General features: G+C 38.6%; 1 long non-coding RNA gene and 1 pseudogene across 1 annotated transcript; both read left to right on the forward strand.

The window, feature by feature from the left end:
• Positions 1-17,599: 17,599 nt before the first annotated feature.
• On the forward strand, positions 17,600-20,150 carry LOC116933997. Its single transcript, XR_006652578.1, has 4 exons — positions 17,600-18,000; positions 18,069-18,324; positions 18,387-18,434; positions 19,488-20,150. It is a non-coding gene; the product is annotated as an uncharacterized LOC116933997 (long non-coding RNA).
• A 2,588-nt stretch (positions 20,151-22,738) lies between these two features.
• On the forward strand, positions 22,739-23,355 carry LOC116923385 (annotated as a pseudogene).
• The last annotated feature ends 1,607 nt before the right edge of the window (positions 23,356-24,962 follow it).

Here is a 24,962-nt window from a genome sequence, read left to right on the forward strand (position 1 = left end):
TCAACAAGAAATCAAGACATTTTAATTCGTTAATGGTGTTTTTCTATTAAAATCCCGACAAAACGAACAAATTTCGGTCCTTGTTAAGCATTGAACTCTAGTCCTCTATGCAACATCATAGATAGTCAGCCGCTCTAACCACTCAGCTTTATATTCGTACTAACAATATCTTTTTTTGCTATCTACACTCGTGGCTGTATCTTTCTTTACATGTTACTAAAAAACCCGCCCTTTTACTGTGTATTGGCGGATGGTATATGCCTATGGCAGAGGTTGAGATACCTTATTTGTTCCATTCTTTTGTTTCTTTCCCCTACCCTTCTGTAATAAGTAACCGTTTTTAGGGATGGAGTGTATGGGGCTGAGGTGGGCGAAGTTCTTTCTGTAGGACACGGTTGACAATACACCCCTCTGCACATCACTACATTTTTGCGACGAAGAGAATAAGCTGAAGATGTTACAAGGTACTATCGCACGTATTGAACATTTTAATTGTGATGCTGCACGCACAAACATTGGTGCAAAGTGGGTGACTTGGCTCAATAGATTCGAGTTATTCGCCTTGGTATCAGGCGTCACAGACAACACCAGACTTCGGGCGCTGCTCATCCATTGTGGCGGGGGGAAGCTCTTTGACCTGGTGAACACCCTCACTATCACGCCGAGAGAAGCACAAGGTGATGTAGCGGAGGAAACAGAGTACGATGCAACAAAACGTGCCTTAGCGGAACATTTCACAGCCAAACGAAACCCAGAGTATGGTAAATATGTCTTCCGGAAAACTAACCAGGAAGAGATCGAGACGGTGGATCAATATTGCACACGTCTTTGACAGCTGACGGAAGAGTGTGACTTTGCAGACATAGACAAAGCCATCAAACGCCAGATCATTTTTGGCTGCAGATCGAGCAGTCTCAGAAAAGAGGGTCTTCGGAAGCCAGAATGGGAATTGGCCAACCTACTAGACTTTGCCAGGACTGCAGAGGTCGTCAAACTCCATATGAACGAAATGGATGATCGCGGGCAGGTGGCCGAAGTAGCTTTTATGAAACGCCGCGGGTGAACTTCTGGCTCAAGCCGAAGCGGCAACAGCCAACAATTGCAGAGAAATTGTTCTGTGGACGAGATTACCACAGAGAGGGCCTGGAAGCTTTTGCAGCCCGGGGAAATTATTGCAGATCATGTAGTAAGCCCAATCATTTTGCCACGCAATGTCTTTCTAAGGCTGTAAAGCAGAATAACCAGCCGGAAACCTGGGACAGAGCATCTGTAAAACGAGTCGACTGCCTGGTGGACTCATCCTCGGAAAGCGATTTCGAACAAGCCTTTACCCTTAACAGTATAGTTGGGGCGAAACATCCAGTGGCGAATATCCAGGTGAATGGTGTTACGATCAGATTCATCGTAGACTCCGACAGGAGTAACGGTCATGGACAGAAGGGCTTATAACAACATGAAACAGCCCTCTCTTGAGGAAGCAAATCTGAAAATCGTGCCATATGGATCAAAGAAACCACTAAAACTAAAAGACCAGTTACAGGCCACATTTCAGAGCTGTAACGATAAAACAACGAGTACAGTTTACGTTGTCAACAAGCATAAAAGTGGATGCATCCTAAGCAAGAAACTATCCGAAACACTTGGACTCCTAAAGCTAGACCCAAGCGTCACCTCTGAAACTGTAAATCAAGTTTCGATGGTGGATAAAATTGGTAAGATCAAGGGCTATAAAATGAAGTTGCACATAGATGACACGGTTCCGCCAGTGGCCAAGCCACACAGACGGATTCTTCACCACCTAAGGCCTGCAGTTGAAGCCCAGCTGAAGTGGCTTGAAGAACAGGACGTCATCGAACATGTTGAAGGTCCAACACCATGGGTTTCACCAATCGTGTGTGTTCCGAGACAAGATCCTAAGGACCCAATCCGAATCTGTGTAGACATGTGGTGTGCGAACAAAGCCATAAAGTGTGAGAGACACATCATGCCGACTGTTGATGACATTTTGCATGAAGTGCACCGGTCTAAATGGTTTGCGAACCGGGACATGAACAGTGCAAACCATGAAGTGGAACTCGCCGCTGAGTCGCGATATATCACGACCTTCTCCACGCATGTCGGGCTACAACGCTACAAGCGGCTGATCTTCGGCATTAACAGTGCAAGCGAAATCTTCCACAACTTAATTAGAAAACATGTGAGTGACCTAAAGGGAGTCATGAACCCCAGTGACGACATTCTTGTGCACGCTGAAACAAAGGAGCAGTTAAGTTAAAGAATAAGTGCTCTTGACAACAGATTAGCTGAACACGGCATCACAGTAAACCAAAAGAAAGGCGAGCAGTTCACAAATCGAATGAAGTTCTTTGGACTAATTTTGTCAGACAAAGGCTGTGAAGTGGATCTCGGTAAAGTAAAAGCAATTGTCAAAGCAACCAAACCCAACTCGAAGTCGGAAGTAGTAAGTCGGTAGTTCATTCCAAACTATGCCTCTCTATCCGAGCCACTTCGCAGTCTAACGCGGAACGACGTGGAGTTCTACTGGTCCCAGGTCGCCAAACGAGCATTCACACAGTTGAAAGAGGCAATAACAACCGCTGAGACGCTGGATTCATTCGATGCCAAACGCGCAACAGAACTTTTTGTCGACGCCAGCCCGGTTGGACTAGGAGCGGTGCTGACTCAACGATCCCAGGAAGGCGTCCACATTGTGGCATATGCCAGCCGAGCACTCAGCCCGGCTGAAAACAGATACCCCTAGATAGATCAAGAAGCTCTAGCTGTCATCTGGGTAGCCGAACACTTCCGGCTGTTCACCCTGGACAAAAAATTTGTGGTTCTTACAGACCACAAACCACTCGTTCACATTTTTAACAAACCCACGGCTCAGCTTTCCCCTCGTCTGGAGCGCTGGATGTTGAGAAAGCAAGCTTTCGACATGACTGTGGCATACACGCCTGGAGAAACCAATGCAGCAGATTACCTGTCTCGACATCCGGAAGGCGATTCCGCGAAAACAACAAAACAAGTGGAAGTCGCGGATGCCCATGTAAACTTCATAGTAAATTCAATGCGGCCAAAACGAGTGTCACACGAAGAAATCCTGGCAGAAATGGAAAAAGACCTGGAACTGGGTAAGGTGAAGGAAGCGCTCCTGTCGGGAACATGGAGAATTGTGTCACCAGAAGCAAAATCCCAATACGAAAGAGTGAAAGAAGAATTAACAGTGTCCAGTGATGGGTTCGTCGTTCGTGTCTCAAGACTGTGCATTCCAGCAGGCCTACATCAACGATTCTTACGCGGGTTACGGGACAAAGACGCAGAACAGAGGGGAGGGGAGGTAAAACAAAAGAGGGGCATAAAGCGAATACGTAAATAGGCCTCTAGTGGCCGCATCTACAAATAAGACAACCAATAAATTTAACTCTTCGCCGGAACATCCTCCCCCGTAGCCGGTGGAGCTGGAACGGAATCACCGGATGAGCTAGACTCCAACAGCGCATGAGTGTCGATCCCGCGACGAAGTAGTCCTCTTTCAAGTTGTACATCTACGACTGGAACTAGTCCATCTGGTTCTAGGAATGTCTTGACAATTCGGCCGATGTTCCATTGCCCACGCCTTAAGCTTTTGTCTATCTCCAAGACGATATCGCAAACCTTAAAGTTGAGTTACGGGGTTTTCCACTTCTTTCTTACGACAAGGGATTGGAGGTAAAACTTCTTCCATAAATACCAAAACAAATCGGCCATCCTTTGAACATATCTGTAATATTCTCTGGGCAATGCGTCATCGGACGTTCCTGCTGGTTGATCGGCTGAATTCGGACGATTCATAAAACCGTTGGGAGTCAACGCGTGGAAGTCATCAGGATCCGTACTGGCCGCTGTTAGAGGACGTCCATTTAATAGGCCAGTTACCTCGTACAGGAGGGTGTGAAGTGTTGCTTCCGTCAGATGTCGCATTTTCTGGCTTTCCAAGTCTAGAGCGGTGTACAACGCTCTTTTGGCTGATCTCACGGGCGACTCATGTGTTCCACCAAAATGTGGTGTCCGAGGGGGCTGAAATCGCCAATCAATTTTCTTATTCTTCATGAAATCGTTGATTTTCTCACTGGCATGCAATGTTTCCATTTCTTCTCGCAGTTCATGCTCGGTACCAACAAAGTTTGTTCCGTTATCGGAGTGCATTACACGGAGTTTACCGTAGAGTCCAATTAAACGACGAAGACTAATGAGGTAATCATCAGTCGAGAGAGAGTTCACAAGATCCAAATAGACAGCGTGGGTTACGAGGTAGGTGTACAGAACGTCCCATCGCTTTGTAGTACGATTTCGTGGGAGCCCGACCTCCAGTGGTCCAGAGAAGTCACAGGCTATTTGGGAAAAAGGAGTTGAGCCAGCTTCAAGGCGAGAATCTGGAAGCTCGGCCATAAGTTGTTCTCCGGGTTTGACTCGATCCCGTTTGCATTTCTCACACTCCTATCTAATCCTTTTGACTAGTTCTCTGCCTCTTGGTATCCAGAAGTGCTGTCTGATGTAACTAATCTGGTAGACTGTTCCAACGTGCTTCAATAAAACGTGGAACACTAAAACGATGACTCTTGTAAAACTCTGATGCACGGGTAGCAATGGCGGATGTATCTCTTCGTAGGGCAATTTAGCCAGCTCGGCTCGTCCACCGAGTCTTAAAAGACCGTCTTTTCCTAAAATTGGTGCTAGAGAGATTAGACTTGAGGTGGGTTGAAGCCATTTACCTTTCTTGAGGCGAGGGACATCTTCACTGTATGCTTCAGATTGGCACCTTTTTACGAGATCGTAAAACACATTATCCAGTCTCACCAAGGCTGGAATATCTTCTACTCTGATCCTGACATTTTCGCAATCGAATGTTGAGGCATCGACAGTGATTTGATGTGATCTTACAGGCCTTATTTCTTCTACCACAGCGATCCATGGTAAATCGGCAGGACAGTTCTCCTCATGTTCTTGTAGGCATGCCAGTCCGTTCCACCAATATGTTGGAAGGGCTTCTTCTCCAATCGTTGAGCGGGTAGCGATATCAGCTGACTTTCCTTGCCCGGTACAAAACGCTATTCTTCCGGGTGTGTCAGTATTTTTATTTCTCCATTCCGATGACTGACAAAAATCTGATAATTTGACGCGGTCGCCCTAATCCAGTAACTTACAGTGCTGCTATCGATCCATAAATACCGACGATGTAAGACTCGGGTGACTGCACCTTGCACCGAACGCGCCAAACGTGCTGCTGGCAGAGAAGTATTTAGTTCTAGCTTCGGCAGCGCGATCGTCTTTTTGGGTGCTAATTTAGTTGTTGCCCGCACGTGCCGTACTAATCCCGGGTAGGAAACAATACTGACCATTCTTAATCCAATGTTGATTTTAGGTCGGTTCACGTCGTAAATGCGTTATAAGTTACATGAGATTGGTCCATGGTTGGAAAAATATTGGAATGTGGTTTTTCAAAAACCAACTCAAATCCATCCTGGGCCATTCTTAGAAAGTTGATTTTTAACGATGCATGTATCCCGCTACTAAACCAATGTAGATACAATTTCGAACCTTTGCTGTTGTTCGATATCGACTAGCGAATAATAACCCAATGTCCAAAACACAAATTTCAACGATGTATATATCCCAATATTTTTCCAATGTCAATACAATTTCGAATTTTTGCTGCTGTTCGATATCGAAATGCCACTAGTACCCCAAAGTTAGAAACTCAAGTTTAAACGATATATATATCCATATACTAATCCAATGTTGGTACAATATCAAATTTTTGCTGCTGTTTGATATCGAAATGCCACTAGTACCCCAAAGTCAGAAACCGAAGCTTAGACGATACATATATCCATATACTAATCCAATGTTGGTACAATTTTGAAGTTTTGCTGCTGTTCGTTATCAAAATGCCACTAGTACCCCATAGTTAGAAACTCAAGTTTAAACGATATATATATCCACATACTAATCCAATGCTGGTACAATTTCGAATTTTTGCTGCTGATCGATATCGAAATGCCACTAATACCACAAAGTCAGAAACCGAAGTTTAAACGATTCATATATCCCTATACAAATCCAATGTTGGTACAATTTAAAATTTTTGCTCTTGTTCGATATCGAAAGGTCAATAGTATTTCAAAGTCAAAAACCCAAGTTTAAACGATTTATATATCAATATACTAATCCAATGTTGGTACAATTTCAAATTTTTGCTCTTGTTTGATATCGAAATGCCAATAGTATCCCAAAGTCAGAAAGCGAAGTTTAAACGATTTATATATCCATATACTAATCCAATGTTGGTATAATTTCAATTTTTTGCTCTTGATCGATATCGATTAGCCAATTATAAGCCAATATTGGACAAACAAGATTAAACGATCTTTATACCACGATACCAACCAAATGTCGATGCGATACGAATTTTTGTTGTTGTTTAACGATAATATTATTGGTATGTATGTATATATGTATAGTTTTGGGGTAGAAGTCGGGGAACGGTAAACACCCTGTGTTTGGAACTGGTTTTTGGAACCGGGTTTAATTTTAGTGAGGAATTTTTAACATAGGTCCTACGATGTTACCTAGTCTCGTCATTCGATAACTGATATAAGTGCAGAATTCCATCATTGGCCGAGCATTGGCTTGCCAATAGAAAGCTTGTATTTTTGTGTATCAATCCAAGCCTATACGAACATCGGATTAGTTTTGGCGAATGTTGTTTCCTGCCCGGGTATATATCGAACAATAACATAAATTTGAAATTGTATCGACATTGGATTAGTATCGAAATATATAGATCATTTAATCTTTTTTTACTAATTTTGGTTTAGTATTGTCAAATTGATATCGATCAACAGCAAAAATTCGAAATTGTTTCAACATTAGATTAGTATCGGGAGATAAACATCGATTTCTGACATTGGTTTACTGTTGGCTAATCAATATCGAACAAGAGCAAAAATTTGAAATTGTACCAGCATTGGATTAGTATATGGATATATATATCGTTTAAACTTGAGTTTCTAACTATGGGGTACTAGTGGCATTTTGATATCGAACAGCAGCAAAACTTCAAAATTGTACCAACATTGGATTAGTATATGGATATATGTATCGTTTAAGCTTCGGTTTCTGACTTTGGGGTACTACGGTACTAGTGGCATTTCGATATCAAACAGCAGCAAAAATTTGATATTGTACCAACATTGGATTAGTATATGGATATATATATCGTTTAAACTTGAGTTTCTAACTTTGGGGTACTAGTGGCATTTTGATATCAACCAGCAGCTAAAATTCGAAATGGTACCAACATTGGATTAGTATATGGATATATATATCGTTTAAATTTGAATTTCTGACTTTGGGGTACTATTGGCATTTCGATATCAAACAGCATCAAAAATTCGAAATTGTATTGACATTGGATAAATATTGGGATATATAAATCGTTGAAATTTGGGTTTTGGACATTGGATTATTATTGGCTAGTCGATATCGAACAACAGCAAAGGTTCGAAATTGTATCGACATTGGTTTAGTAGCGGGATACATGCATCGTTAAAACTCAACTTTCTAAGAATGGCCCAGGATGGAATTGATTTGGTTTTTGGAAAACCACATTCCAATATTTTTCCAACCATGGACCAATCTCATGTAACTGATAACGCATTTACGATGTGAACCGACCTAAAATCAACATCGGATGAAGAAAACAGAATGGTCAGTATTGTTTCCTACCCGGGTGTGCTTTTTAAATTTGTTATTCTTAATTACATTTTTTGTTGTATTTTTGAAATGTTTGGTCTAAATTAACGATTAAACATGAAAATCAAATGATTGTTGTGTTAATTAGTATCTATAATCAGTAAAAATAATAAAACTGTAACCACGTACTAAATTTAAACTAACTTTGGTTTTCACTGGGAAATTTTTTCTAAGTTTTTAACCAAATTCCGGAATTACTCCGGAAAACATATTTCTTGATATGTATAGAAATAGCTAAGTGGATAAAGCGTCTGAAAGATAAAATTGTTGTACAGTGGTCTAGGGTTCAAATCCGGCAAATCCGGCTAGGTCTGTCTTTACTTTATGTTACGATGAATAAAGCTATTGTTTTGTTTTAGGCTACTATTTAATTTTTGATGTTGGAATGTTGAATGTTGGTCCAATGTTGTTTTGCGCCATTATTGGCTGCATATCGAAATCGCACATCGGCCCGGGTCATTTCCAACTTGAGTCGCCAAACCTTGTCCATTTCTGTTATGCCACTACTGATAAAATTATCCCGGATAAACACTGCTCGCCAATGTTCTACCAAAATAAATTTATAACATTGGTTAGGTGTTCAATTTTTAACATTGATACAATGTTGTTTTGCGCCATTATTGGCTGCATATCGAAATCGCACATCGGCCCGGGTAATTTCCAACTTGAGTCGCCAAACCTTGTCCATTTCTGTTATGCCAATATTGATAAATTAATCCCGGATCAACACTGCTTGCCGGTGTTCTACCAAAATACATGTGTAATATTGGCATAGCAGAAATGGACAAGGTTTGGCGACTCAAGTTGGAAATGACCCGGGCCGATGTGCGATTCTGATCCTGAACCAATGGCCGATTCTGTATCGGCAACAACATTGGACCTAGATAAAATTCCTACCCGGGAATACTCGTCCATCTGAGTACTGATTCCGAACGTAAATCACGATAGCGCAGAGTTGCCGTGATCGAACTCAATTTTTGATCGAGATCAAACTCAAACTCCAAAATTGATCGATCGCTAAACTCATTTAGGAATGAGTTTGATCGCGATCAAACTCAAAATTTTTGATCGAACTCAAACTCAATTTTCCAATCAATATTTCTTACTGCACGCCATCTAGTAATAGTAAATATAATTAAGTGCCAAGAATGTTACTATTGAAGTCGTGCACTAGGGAAACTTTTTAGTCAAGCTGGACTAATTTTTACCGCGAAGAGATATCAACTTAACGACAAACATTTGGAAATGTTACTTTTTTTAAAAGTTAACAACGTAATGCTAAAAAATTGGTAAAATCAATAAATGGTTGAAAGAGTTAATCAATTATTTGTGTGTCGAATTAATTCTTTTTGCTTGTTCGATATAAGTAAAAATAAGGAAATTAACAAAAGAAAACGGTTTAAGTCTTAAATGAAAGCTCAAAGTACAAATATCTGTATAAATTTTACATTCCATTAATTTTACATTAGACACGCATTTGTCTACCATATGGTAGGTCATCTTCCATTCCCCTACTAGCTAAAAGTAAACAAAATTTTCTACCATTTCTCTACCTTTTTCGTTCTACTACGCATGGTGGCCGAAAAGTAGGAAAAAGGTAGAAATCAAAAATTGAGAGTGTAAGGGGGGAACAAATCACTGCCACCGGAGTGGGGAAACTTAAAGATAGACTGGGGATTTACTTGGATACAATACGGGGGGGCAAACTAGGCGTTATAGTCTACTTTCTTATACAATACAAAGACAACAACTGAAACAAACGAGTGGGGACACTTCCCAGTCCACAGTCCAGAACATGGTTGAAATAACTCCAAATTGGTTGACCCTCCAAGTTTATAAGAAATCATATTTTCTTTCATCTGGAAAGTGGAAACACTGATGTTTTTATTCTAGCCGTCATTGCAGACGGAAATCTAGACTTGAAGTACGTACTCAAACTAAGTGCACGTTTACTACAATGTAGTTTTTGTATGGAAATATTAATTATAATAATAAGTGGGAATTTATTGGGAAATTAATTAATTACAATTCTGGAAATGAGAGATGAGAGACGAATCGACGAACACGATTCAAGAAACATTGAAAAATGAAAATGTGTTATTTGTTTTCTTACGTTTTACGTTTAAATTTAGGCCTGCTACTGCACACAATTCCAAATATTTTAAATCATTTTAGTGTATTCCAGTTATCAATGTAATAATTTTATTAAAATTTTTTAAATAAAAAAAACTGAAATAACTAAAAACAACTATTTTTGTATACGTTAATCCAAATTACAAATAAACATTCAAGAAAAGGATGTGAAAAGAGAAAGGGCTTTCTTCAAGGTGAGTTCATTTTACATTTTATTATTAATACAATAGTTCAACTAAAAAGTTGCACTCAACTGTTCTGAATCCTACAACTCCGAAATAGCTAGCAGAGCCTTCGTCACGATTGGCATTGTGCCATAGGCGAGAATGGAGGCAGGGGAACATGGACGACGCAGTGACTAGGGAAGAACACGTTTTTGCGACAGTATTTAGAGGTACAAGAATTCGCAAGTTACAGTCACATCGCTCGTTTTTCATTGTACCCGTTTGAAACTGTAAATGCCAGTAATTTGAACTTACGTGCTCGTACAAATAAAGTGTGATAAAATACTACAATACTTAAACTAGAACGTATTGACTACATTAATCAACCAAAAAGGCATTCTATGGTCAACCAAAAAGTTGAGCAGTTCAACTTCAGGTTGACCACAAAATGCAGCCTTACCATGACAATCCGCCAACTCGACTAACACCTCTAGGCAGTCAGTTCACGTGGAATAGTTTCCTACCTAGTTTGATAACTGAAACCCTTACTGAAACGAGCCAAAACCCTCCATACTGACTTGCTGACTGTAGAAGATCAGGAAGAAAATGAAAGACAGGGTGCATTGGATCTGAAATACGTCCGAGTGGCTGGAAAGAAGGCATTCGACGCCGAGTACTATCTTAATGATAGTGTAAAGGAATAAAGGTGCAGCCAGCTGCAGGTCCTACTTGGTTTAACGCTTAAGTGGGCGAATCGAAATTTTTTGATCGTCGGGCACGGAAAATCGATTTCTAATGCTTCCATCTCAAAAGTAACAATGAACACAACTATTTATTAACCATTAAAAATTATTTTTAAAACTTTAATTTATAATATTAAAAAAAAAAATCAAAAAACAATAAAAATAGACTTAAATCTTGCTCCACAAATTAAGTCCCAAACTTAGCACTCAAAAATTAAGTCCTAAAGTTTTAAATTCAAAAAATGGGAAAAGATTGATTGAAAACACTATAAACAAATCGATCTTTTGCGTTCAAATTTCATTGCGGCAGATGTAAACTATCGTATCGATCAAGACGATTGATGCTTTCAACTCACCGCCCATGAAACACGCCATTTTTTTACCTTATTTTCAAAACGCGCATTCTTTCCGGGACAAAAAAAAAATATTTTGATAAATAATTTAGATAGAGATTTGACAGGCGGTCATCACCTGGGAGGAACAGTCACGGTTTTTATGAGCCGTATGGACGGTATCGTCCCGAATAGAGTTGGCTAACGTCCGAAGTTGCCAGTTCGATGAAATTGTGAAAAAAAAATTGGACACGAACTAGTAACAGTTCTTGCATGGCGGCTTACGGAGTTTCGCACGTTGTAGTTCTAGTTTTAATTTTTTCCATTGAAATGATCTTCCGTTCCATTTATAATTGGATCACGAAATTCCTTCGTTATCAGGTAATCTTGTAATTTTTATTTGACCTCGATATAGACTGTACTTTATTTATTTTTAATTTTTTTGTAGACGTGTCTGTAGCAGACAAATGGATGTTGTAGAGGAAACTGGTGGGCTGATAAGGGAGCCCATAATAACAATCTGTGAATTAAGTGACTATGCACAGAGACTTGATGAAAAAGACAAATGACAGTATGTAGAAAAACTAGCTAAATGTGAATTAGATTGCCCATTATAATTAATGAATTAATTATTATAACGAAGGGCACAGTTTTTCGATAACAACGGCTTCCACTACCCACATTTGTTGTGGAATAAAAAATGGGCAATCTATTTCACATTTAACTAGTTTTCTTCCAAGTGCCGTTACGATACACATGACATCTTCCATTGAAGTTGATGTAATGGTCCATCCGTTACCAAGGACCGTATGGGACAAGTTCCCAGCCGTTTGTGGCGATGGCGAAGTTTTAAATCGATGTTGAGGTCCACAGTATCGGTAGCGGATGTTATTCTTAAGGGTTTACATTGCTTCAATAGTACAGTCTCTCCTTGTGCTTGAAGAATCACGCATTCGGGAAGTTGAAGGATGCTGGCTGCTAGCCGTCCATCGTTTTGAGCAGCTGAAATTGCAAGAACTCTTTTAGTCCGTATTAATTCGCATTGGGTATTCCTCAAGATTCTAAGAATATCGTTTTCTGAATTTGTCAATTTGTCGCGTACAAACTGTACGTGTGCGGCTAAACCGACTTGAGTATTGGGTATTTGTTCGAGTGGAGTTAATGTAATATTTTTGCTTGTGTTTGATAAGGTTGTCGTTTCTCTTTGAGGAGGTTCATACTCTGATTCTTCGCTGTCGTCGTCAAGATGGGGAATTGAGATGAATAGATACTCATCCCCTGTAACTTTAAAAGATTCATTATTGTGGTGGCATGCAGTTGTGAGGCATCTGCCTTCGGGCTTAATATGAAATGCCAATTGCTGTTTCTCGTCTTCGAGGGGAAATGTTCCTGGAGTCGATGTTTTGATGAGAGCGCCTTCTCCGCCGTTGTAAAACCAGTTTCGAATTGTAGATGGATCTGGTGTATAGGTCCATTTATCATTGGTTAGGTTCATCGAAGGTTGTTGCATCTTTTTGTTTTGGATATAATTGTGCATTCGGTCAGTGAAGTTTCCATAGCGACTGTTTCTGGGACAATTATTTGTTGACCGAAGAAATCTGTTGTGATATGGTTGATTTTCATATATCTTCCGCAGATTGAAGCTTGGAATTTAATTCCAGCCGTTCTGTTCGTCCATAGCATATAATCGACATCTTTTTGCTTTGGTTTTAGCAATGGCAGGCAATTCTCGTCATTCGTTTGTAAATGTTTTCTTGCTGATGGGTTATCGAAGCTGCAGATTATAATCTCGAATGTCTATGCCATGGTGCAGAACATTGTTAGTACAGCAGGATTTTCTGAAGGTATACTTGAATAAGTTTCATGTCAAAGATCAAAGAATTGTACTGTTTGATGGGGAAAAATGTTACTATTGCTTACTTACTATTTGATACATATTCCTTAAAAAGAAAGGAGAAAGTAAAAGTTGTCCCTAAGCATATATCTACAAGTATGTTAATTATAAATATATGTATAAGTATATTTTTATTTGTTTGTTGTTGTTCGTTATTTATTTTTACCAATGATAAAAAAATATATTCGGTAGTCACAAGTTAAGAAAATGTATTTTTTTATTTTATATATTTTTTGCTTCATTTTATTTATTTTTTATTTATTTTTTTTCCATGAAAAACGAAAGCATAAAAAGATGATAATACAAAACGAAAAGGAAAATGAATGAGGGAGGGACAAAATTGGAAGGCGAAAAATAAGGGGAAAAAGCGGCTTGTCACTTTCCAGATAACACAGTGCCGTCCCAGAGACGTCCCAAACACGTCATTTTGAAACGTCTGAGATGTACTTGGAACATACCAGATTTCCAAATTTACATTCCTTGGACTTCTTTTACGTATGGGTAATGTCCGCTTCCCCGAGATCTCATATTCGTACCTATCTCGTCCCATTGGATAGACCTTGGACGTCATTCGGACGGAATGGGGATGTCAATGAAACAAGTGAGATGCGTAATAAACGTCTTGTATACGAATAGTATCCTCATTCGTTCTCAATTTCTCCGCTGCATATATTGATGAATTTGCGGCAATCTCGCTTTTTTCAATAAAATAAAGAGACTCAGTAATTTATCTAAAAAAAACTCAAATTTATTTTATTTCTTCAGGTACAATATGAAACTCAAAATAATCAAATTAATCAATTACAATATGAAATACAAAATAGTTTAACTTATCAGGTACAATATAAAACTCAAAATAGGTAATTTAATCATTGCATAACAACTTCGACAACTTCTGCAATGAAATCACCTTGAAATAGATTGTTAGGGAATGAATCACTTTGAACACTGTTTGATTCACTCGCACCTGTGACACTTTTAGTAGCAGATGAATGTTTTTCGGTATCTTCCTCGTAAAACACACTATCGGTAACAAATTTTTTCTGAATGAGTCTTCGTTTATGTCTTGAAGAAACACTTGCAGCCATTATTGTCAACACTGATGACTCTTTGAAGTTCCAAACGATGTGTCAGTATCAGTATCTTTCCTACCGATAACAAATCAAACATAAAAGTGTAAATTAATAAGACCAAAAGTAAATTTAATGCCGTATTATGTCGTGAATGTAAGTCGTAATGCGTCAAAGCAAACCACTCAGAATTTATAAATATCTGTCAACCATCTAGCGTTAAAATTGTAGAACGCATTGGTTGACTTGCTCGTGACTCAACTACAATAACACAATCGGAGTTAAATGTTTCTAAAAGAACGTAATAAGCTCAATCAACAAATAGAGCCCTGGAATCATAGAAAAATAGTAAAAAAAATACCTTGTAGAGTAAAAATTGAACGAGACAGAACACAGACGCTACAATCAAAGTCCAGAATAAGCGTAAACGTTGCCAAGCACTGTTTGTGAACAGCCAAGTAAAAATATTTTTCCCATAAATTACCAATAAACAATAAGAAATCTACAGCAACAAGGATAATAAAAATAGCATATAAAAAATTATTCTAAAAAATAATAGAAACTGTTTACAAAATTTATTGAACTAGCCATTTAGTGAGAGAAACCTTAACTCTGTCGTAAAAAAGGAGTGAGAAAATTTCCCCCCGCTGAACAAAGACATGATAATAACGAATTTTTCTAAGTGTTGATAGAGAGCCAAAAGAAAAGAAATGGAATGGGCTAGGGACATTGACGGGGGACAAACGAAATATAGCGGAAAAACGGAAGTACTTCTTTTTTCAAGGGATTTTATTGGGACATCTACTGGATGAACGGGTCGCAGCGTTGTCATTGGTACGGCTTTGGAGCCACTATGAGACAACAATTCCTATCTATGTTACAGTGCCTCAATCAATTGCACCTACAATCCTGCCCTAACGGGCAGGATTTTCATTTCATCATCATCCCTTTCATACTTAAACTCTGTTCCAACGTCCATCTGCACCTGACGTTCGGAACAAATGGCGACCAAACCCGGGATTTAACGATTACGTGCATTTATTTCGTAATTTCAGTAAAAACGTGTTAGATTCAGTAAAATTGTCGGGAATTCCCCTTTGTAAGACTTTGGCATACGTCCACGCCAGCCTGAAGGCTATGCCCGGTCTACCACGCGTTAAGCATCTGACTGTATCGTCACTGTATCTACGTGAATCATAGACATCTGTTTACGTGTGACCACTTCCTTGTCTTTGAACGTTTCTACGTCATGAGTGAAGCCGTAGCAAAAGCCGAAAGTATTGAGTCGGGCGGCAATATCTCTGAAGAAGACAAAATGAAGCCAGAAGCAGTGAAGAATGAAGGCCCCCTCCTCCCAGACAACGTCAATCTCAAGCAGAAACGTGGCAAGAGAAAGGTGGCTCATAAAAAGTTAACGAATCAGCTGAGAAAAGCAGTGGCAGATCACAAGATGGGAGCCATCAAACTCAAGAAGTTGCAAGTTGCAGCATGACGAGACGAAATAATTCGTATCTACGAAGACATCAAAGAACTTCACCACATGTATATGGGAAGCTTGCCTGATCAACAACGTCAAGCATGTGAAAAATCGGAGGTAAAAATCGACACCGACCACGTGGAAATCATAACTTCGCCATTAGGTCCCACATAACAATTTAATACAGGAACTCATCCTAAATCTATCTTACTAGGACATGCAGTACTGGACCGCCAAATGACGTTATAACGACGCGCTTAAGCCACGGTTCTTTTAAAAAATAAATCACGTCCTTCTAAAGACGTCTTATTTTGATCCATTTCTTTAAAAGCCACGTTTCCACAATTAACAGTGTAGCGTTGGGATTCAATTTTGTAAGAATTACGTACACAAAATCAAATAATAATCCAGAATTTCTTTTTCAATACGTAGTGATTGGTTAAGAAGAAGAAGCTCAGTCTATGATGCGGGAGTCCAATGATCAAAACTCATAATAGTTATGTTTATCTTCTGGTATTTTGGTAAAAGAGCGCAAGGTGTAGATTTATTAAATGCTAAATTTTATTCAAAAATTCATTTTTTAATGATGGAAGCCAAAACTATTTCACTGTAAAATATGTCAGTCTAAAAATATTTAAATATATTTGAATGATGCGTATATGGTAGACTACTCGACTGTCAAGCGGGAGACTCGTGTTCGAATCCCATGGAATAAAACTACTTTTTGAATTTTTTTTTAAAGAACAAAAAGTCGTCCCAGTGAACGCCTAAATGAGAGCTTTGGTGACCATAAAAATACGTGTATTAGAGCAGTTTTTGCCGGTCATCTACAACTGCGAAAATCGTCTTTAAGTCGTCATTGTAGGATTTCAGGACAGAATAAAGAAATCCTAGTGGTGCCGTTAGGATGAATAAATATCCTTTGGATAAAGTCTATTTTACCCGACCAAAGTATACTTTATTGTTACTTTGTTGTTACTTTACTTTTACTGAATTCAGAGAAGCAAGTATACTGAACTGATCTGTATTTACTTGTAAACTGAATAAATGTTCGGCTTAAATTCCAATGTTGCCAACTGTTGGAATGCAATGTTGCCGTCATTAATTGGTAATATAGATTAAATTCGTATATAGATATTAGGGCTCGGCCCCGCACTAATCGGGGAGTTTTTTAGTCGATTCGGTGCGGTGAATTTTTTTTCGGTGCGGTGATTGCGGTGCTCGGTGCGGTGATTTCGGTGCTCGGTGCAATCCCCGATTTCAAGGAAAGCAATTACAAAATTCAATACATAAGACAACGCTAATTTGCCTGTGTAGGATAACTTAGAAAAAAAGTTATTTGAAGAATACATAATTACTACTGAAACTAAACTAAGAACTGAAACTAAGAATACAGATTATTCGGAAAAACAAAATTGATTAGGAATAGGTGTCTCGTCAACTATGTCTGTGGAGAAGTTTATGTTTGAGGAGTCTACACTGAATGTAAAGTTAGATGCCTATGAAATAGTTTTTTAAGTGTGTTAGAGTGTCGATTGAAAAGTAAAATTCATTACCGTATTGTTTAATGGGGTGGAGCAAATTTGGTGATGTGTGGTGTTTTCTTCTGTTTTAATAGACTTTTCAGTTGCGTCGATTATTGTTTTTGATATTAGTTCCTAAAGTTTGTTGTTTTCCTTGTAACTAGTAATAGAAAGTTTTATTATAGTAATAGTTATATTTACATCGGTTAATATTGATAGGTTTTGGAAAGTTGATTTGAGATCCGGTTTAGTTGATTTTGTTTCTTCTTGTCCTAATGCTATTGTTATTTTCTAAACCAGAAATGGAAAAATAGTATGAAGTTAAATATATGTGATGTTATAATTAATAATTATTACCGTTTCTAATTTTTTAGTTTCTTCTTCAACATATTTTATGGTTCCATTTGATTCTGCTAGTGCTAATTTTAATGTTTCGTTTTCTGTTTCTAAATTGGCTATAGTAAGTTTTAATTTTTTGGACCAGTGGATTGGTTTTTTTGACATCTTTAAGGTATTACTGTTGTTTGTATTACTGTTGTATTACTGTAAAAATATTAATATGTTGACAAATTTATTAATTGATCTATAATTGTTGATGATATTAGTTGTTCCGACTATGCAAATGTATTCTGCAGTCCTCGTTCCGCATTTTATGCTCGTCGCAGGGTGTTTTCCATAATATACTATGCATACTACTGTGCACAAAGGATGCTTTGATTTAATTTATTAAAATACTAACAGTTGTATTTTTTTCCATGTTCAATTACCTGTCAATGTTGCTAACTTAAATATAGTGTTTTGCTGTAGGTTGGTATCGATTCCTGTTGATTCTGGGGAACACTGTTTTCAGTACTTCAAACTACGTTGGTAAACTTTTGTTATACTCTGATTAAGATTTCACATGATCTTCTTATAATGCATGTTTTGGTATTCAGATGTTTTCTTGCAGCATGGGAGAACTTTTTATATAGTTGTTTTGGAACCGTGACACTATAATACCTGCAGAAACTGTGCACAGCTTTTTGGAATTGTTATTCTGGCATAAAATTTCATCGCATCATCTGAGAGTTACGATTCAAGGTGACAAAATAATTGTTTTATTATTTTGATTATAAAAGAAATAGGTGGTGAGCTCACTACATATATTAGTGAACTACTCTGATGAACTACATGATGAATGATACAATACAGGTTATTTCCTGAATAAATATAGAACCACGGCTTCTTCATTTATATTGTTTCATTATGTGTAGGTGCTGGCATGCTATCCATGGCAAACTCAGGGCTAAACACTAATCGAGGTAAGTTTTTTATAACACTTTGTTATTGAGAACTTGGGTGTGATTGTAAGATATAGTAATTAGTGTATATTTACAAATTTATTATAGCCCCAACACAATAGCTTCATGGCATGCACTCCATATTTAGAAAGATCTACTATGGCATGTCTGTTGTGCTTGGGTTAGTTGTAACCGATAAAGATTACAGGCTAACTGATGAAGTTAAAATTGTGGAATGTACAATCAAATATGAATGTAGATTTCACTACTAAATTTTCAGTTTTTGGCTATGGGCTACAATTTAACTATCTATATGGTGGATATTCTGTTGATGATTGTATCTATTAATAAAATAGTTCTCAGTTATACGTATTTGATTTTGTATTTATTACTTATACAATTTAAACTAATGAATTATTACTTACTAATGAATTATTATTTTACATTTCTTGTTTGGGACAAATTATAAACAATCTCAGAAAACATTTGTGTTTGCAGCGCTAGTAGTTTTCATTTTCATTTTGTAATTTGCCTACATGATTTTTCATTATTTTGGACCAGTGAATTTTTTAGACATTTTTTAAAATGATTAATATATTAAAACTATCAATGTTGCGAAATTGGTTTATTTTATTATCTACATGTTGGCATGGTCATTAGGGATTGGCCCCGATTACACACCGAACTACCCGAAAAATTGCCGTTTGGTTGCAACTCGTGTAGCTACTTTACAAGCGGTTGGGAACGGTTCCGTGGGGCGCGGGGCAGATCCCCAATAGTCATAGACCCCTGGTTCATAATTATGGCTATTTTATTGTAATAAATTTGTAGTCATTCATGTTTGTCATATAAGAAATAGTTAAATATTTATTTCTTTAATTTTTTTCCCATGTTATTTAAGAATTGGCCTAAGTACTTTAAGATGGCCTGGCGCATTAGTTGCGGTGTTGTACCTTTGAGGTCCTTCCATGTTTGTGTAGTGTAAACTAATCAAAATTTAAATATGTTAATTAATGATATTGATCAAAATCATAATTTTTTTGTTACTACCGACTATTTCTTCTATTATTTTAGGATCCATGGGTTCCCGCTTTACAGTACCAGTTTTTCCACCTTTACCAGATTTCTTGTGTGCTAAATTGTGATTTTCAGATTATATTGTTATTAGTTGATAATTTTATACATATATATATATTACTTTTTAGATATTCCTCAGTAAATGATGATGTCATCAATTCACTGAGGAATCTATACAATGTATATCCAGAATTTTTCAGTGTATCTAACGTCCAATCTTCTGGTTTAATGTTTTGTACTTTTGTTTCCAGAAGAGTTTTTATTTTAGCTGGTATTTTAAATGTTGCTACGTCTGGAAACTTCTAAACAAACAAAATTATTATAAGTATTTTATGAAATGTGAATTGTTTTAAAGTTGTGTAATAAGTTAAAATATATTTTAATCGTGCAGTGTATAGTTTTAACTTAATGTATATAGTTTATAGATAGTTGTTATAAAGAATTATTTACATGTTATCTACTTCTTAGAACTTAAAATGAATTTGTATATAGTATTTAACCCTTGGAATTTTTGTTTTTTATAAAGATATACCTTTAAGTCATTGTGAACCATATTCAGGTCTTGTTCGTCCTCTGAATCCTCATTGTGTTCTTCTACTGTTTTAATTATCACATTGTTGTTCATCTCTATATCAGGAATTATAATGTTATCTATTTGCAGTTGTTTTTCCTTTAATTCTGTTATTTCTATAAAGTTACAAAAAAAATTGTAAAAACTTTAGAAATTTTTGTCGTACAAATTTTTTTTAACCTTTTTCCTTTTCTTCTAATTTCTCAAAGGAGAACTTTTTTTTCATTTTGTAACATTGTTACTTGTTCTATCTGTATTAAATATTATTACTTAAGTAAATAATTGTAATATTGTATATGAAATAAAATAATAAGACTTGCCAAATTATTTTCACTTTCCTCATATAGAGTTTTATAACGTTCACTCTCCTTCTGTAATCAGATTATTATATATAAATATATTGTTATGCAACTATAGCAATAAATTACCTTATATTTTTCCTTGTTTTCATTAGATTCATTTAATTCATTTTCTAACTTAATTATTTTATCTACAAGTGTTGTTTTTAATTCAGTCATTAATTGTTTTTTTGGACCGATGTCATTCTGAATTTTTAAATGTATAGAGTTGGCTAACGTCCGAAGTTGCCAGTTCAATTAATTGTGAAAAAAAAATTGGACACAAACTAGTAACAGTTTTTTTTGCATGGCGGCTTACGGAGTTTCGCCCGTTGTAGTTTTAGTTTTAATTTTTTCCATTGAAATTATCTTTCTTTCCATTCATAATTGGATCACGAAATTCCTTCGTTATCAGGTAATCTTGTAATTTTTATTTGACCTCGATATAGACTGTACTTTATTTATTATTAATTTTTTTGTAGACGTGTTTACTTTCTGTAGCAGACAAAAACTGGTGGGCTCCCTTATCAGCCCGCCAGTTTCCTCTACAACATCCATTTTTGTCTGCTACAGAAAGTAAACACGTCTACAAAAAAATTAATAATAAATAAAGTACAGTCTATATCGAGGTCAAATAAAAATTACAAGATTACCTGATAACGAAGGAATTTCGTGATCCAATTATGAATGGAAAGAAAGATAATTTCAATGGAAAAAATTAAAACTAAAACTACAACGGGCGAAACTCCGTAAGCCGCCATGCAAAAACTGTTACTAGTTTGTGTCCAATTTTTTTTTCACAATTAATCGAACTGGCAACTTCGGACGTTAGCCAACTCTATTATTACTTTACTTTTCTTATATGACTGAAATATAATTAGCAGAAGTAATTGAAATCGGCATTGTCATTTTTGTAAATAATAAAAAAAAAATAGAAATATATATAAGAAGGATTTTCTACTCCGTGGGACTGCCATCTAGCGATTTACAGGTATGGAGGAAAACTACACACCCGCAAGAGGCTCTCCAATCGGGTGGGAAAAAACAAAATTAATATAATGCCCTGTCATTTGATTGTTAGACTTTATGGTGTGTAGATTTCATTTTTTAATACGGATAACTAATATTGGTAAATATTTTATTTTAACGGTACTTAATATACCTAAACAAATTTCCTGTCTTCTTCGTTCGCTTAGTTTCTTTAGTAGTTTAATTTTAAATTTAGTATTTTTAGTTTTAGTTAAGTTAAGTTAGTAAATTAAAATTATCAAGTAAACTATATATACTTTCATTCACTGTACTTTACTAATATAGTATATTACTATACCATGATATAATTTACTTTACCAATCGAAATCCCTTATTTTTCTCGATTTATTCGGGCTTCGTCCCCTTTTAGTATCTTTTCTAGTAAAATTAAAAGTTAAGATAATTAAGTTTAAGTTAACATACAGTGGGTACCGGAAGTATCCGTACGGCTGAGAGGATCAGTAGGGAAAACGCGTTTTTCAAAACGCTCCCATAAATAGAATTCTCGGTGGAATTCAATAAAAAAATTTCGTAAGGTTAATATTAGGGTGGGGTTTCATGTAATTTTTTTTTAGAATTTTTCAACAACGCGATATGTGGTTTGTATCGCGTTCCAAAAGTATCCGTACGGCCGAGAGGCCTAGTAGGGAATGGGCTTACTTTGGAAGCCTGTTATTCGGTAACTACCTAATATTATAGGGTGGGAAAGTTCTTAAAAAAAAGAGCTGCATTAGCTCTATATGTGATTATCAGAACATATTTTTTGAGTTTCATTTATAGTAATGAAATTCAATATGAAAACACGGATTATAATTTTTCCGTTTTTTCTCCCTCGATTCCCCTTCACCAGTGTTGCCATATCCCAAAATCATTACCCTTTCTCTTTTTTTCCGTGGTGACCGGCGTGGTGGATAACAAAGTCCGAATAAAGCTGCTAGAACAAGGAGACACCCTGACGGGGCGATCACGATCCTGCGCACGGCTGAAACGTCCCAGTTTCAAGCAGCCAACCTAAGAGATGAGTCTTCAATCAACGCCATCTTGCGGTCAACATAACAAGCCAAGAAAGCAGCCGAACTCAACCCCGGACCAACAAAACCTTCTGAAGAAAAGAAAGACAGCCCTCTGTCATGCCAATTTTTCGGCAGACCGTCCTGTCACATCAGACGTGACTGCCCCGCTTGGGGAAAGAAATTGAAAGAAACTGTGGAAGAGACAACCACTTCGCCAGTTCATGCGCAGATGGGTCCAAGAAGAGAGTAGGATCCATATTCGAAAAGAAGCCAATGGAAGGGAACGAGCCACTCGTGATGGAGTTTACATCCAAAGAAGGAATGAAAAAAGCGTCCATACCAACGCTCGCCGACACCAGATCAGATATCGACGCCATCCCCGACAAGATATACTACGCCTACTTCCCAGAGATACCTCTAAGGCCCAATAGCCCGGCCCAGTAAGCAACCGATAGCCCCATCATATGTTTGGGTACTTTCCAAGCAACAATCGACTGGCCCGTCCATGTCAACGAGTCCAGACAGGCAACGGCATCGGTTCACGTGCTAGAAAAACTAAAGCAAGCAGTTATTTGCAACCACGTTGCGGAGGCTGGGCATGGTACACGACGGGTACCCAAGAGCAAAAGTCAGCGTGCTGAGGAGCTACCCCTCGCCCGCAAAGAAGAAAGCAGACTTATCCGGCCTAATGGACGAATATCCGCGCGTATTCGACGGAATTTGCAGAGTGATGCCCGGCCCACCGTGCCACTTCTCCTTAAAGGAAGGAGCCACCCCAATAAAAATGCACGGATCCCGCCCAGTGTCGGAGCCATTGAAGAAACCATTCAGAGAAAAGCTGGCCGAGCAAAGGGCTCAAGGCATCATGCGGAAAGTTCCGCCATACACCACAACGCCATGGATCCGCGGTGTAGTCCTGGTACCGAAAAAGAAAGGAGGTGTAAGATTTTGCCCGGATTATCAGCCGCTGAACAAGTGGCTGGTCGGAGCCAAATTCGACCACCCGACACCATTCCAAGCGGTCCGAACAATCCCCAGAGGCATGCACTTGTTTACAGTAGTAAACGCACTGAAGGGGTACCACCAAAGCGCGCTAGACGAAGCCTTCATGGCCTTAAAAACCTTTGCCAGCCCGGAAGGCCTAAACCAATAAACTCGACTGCCAATGGGAATCTGCCACGCCGGAGACGATTATGGGCGGCGATTCCACGACATTGTCGGCCACCTCCGCAACACAGCCAGATGCATGGAGGACCTCTTTATCTACTCCGCCACGTACGAGAAGCATAGAGAATTAGTCCGCGCAGTTTTCAAGACAGCCAGCGACCACATCCTCGGCTTCAACCGCTCCAAGATGACCTTCGCAGAGCCTATCGGCAAATTCGCCGGATACGTAGGGTCGGAAGAGGGGTTTCGCCCAAGTCCAGATTTGACGCGAGCCATCAGTTAATTACCACAGCCACAAAACGTCACCGACCTTCAGTCATTCTACGGGCTGTGTCAACAGGTCAGAAACTTAAGCAGCAAAATAGCCACAGCACTAGCCCCCCTCTCCCCATTGCTGAAGAAAAACTTGGAATGGAGCTGGGGCACACAGCCAGAATCAACTTTCCAGATTGCAAGAAAGGAGCTCGCGCAGGTACAAGAGCTCGCGTTTTACAACCCGGACAGGATAACGTACCTCAACGTCGACGCATCCCGTCTTCACGGCCTAGGCTTCATCCTAAAGCAACAAGACCCAGCAACCAGCAAGTGGCATTTAGTACAAGCTGGATCCCGTTTCCTATCATCAGCCGAATCCAGGTTTGCAATGATAGAGCTGGAATGCCTCGCGGCCGCGTGGGCCATGAAGAAATGCAGGCCATTCCTCGAGGGATTACCAGTTTTTAACCTCGTCACAGACCACCGGCCGCTGATTCTAATCCTCAACGAGTATTCACTCGACAAACTGGACAACCCGCGCCTGCTCCGCCTCCGCCTACAAATGACCTGCTTCATATTTACAGCAAAATGGGTCCCAGGCAAGATCAACGTGGAAGCAGACGCACTCTAAAGATCACCAATCGAACGTGCGTCGGAAGCGGACGAGCTAACAGAAGGACCCAGTACCTTCATGGCGAAACGAGCATTAATCGGACTCATAGCTGGATCGTCCAACCAGTCACCTGACTTGAACCTTAAGCCGTCCAGGTGGCAGCAGAGGCCGATCCCGTCATGACATCCCTCCGCGAGACAATCATAGGCGGTTTCCCGAACGACAAGTTCAACTTGCCAGAGCCACTGCGCACATTCTGGAATGCTCGCCACCAGCTGGCCATCAACGAGGACGACGGAACAATCTTAATGGGCCCTCGCGTCGTCATGCCACGCTCCATGGTCCGTCAAACGATCCAAGTCCTGCTAGGTATGCACCAAGGAGCCAGCAAGATGCTCCAGAGGGCCCGTTTATCCGTGTACTGTCCAGGGATGGATGTCGACATAGCCAACGCAGCAGCAGCCTGCGACTCATGCACCTGCCGTC

The sequence above is a fragment of the Daphnia magna genome, unplaced genomic scaffold (assembly GCF_020631705.1).
Source record: "Daphnia magna isolate NIES unplaced genomic scaffold, ASM2063170v1.1 Dm_contigs021, whole genome shotgun sequence".
Taxonomy (NCBI): domain Eukaryota; kingdom Metazoa; phylum Arthropoda; class Branchiopoda; order Diplostraca; family Daphniidae; genus Daphnia; species Daphnia magna.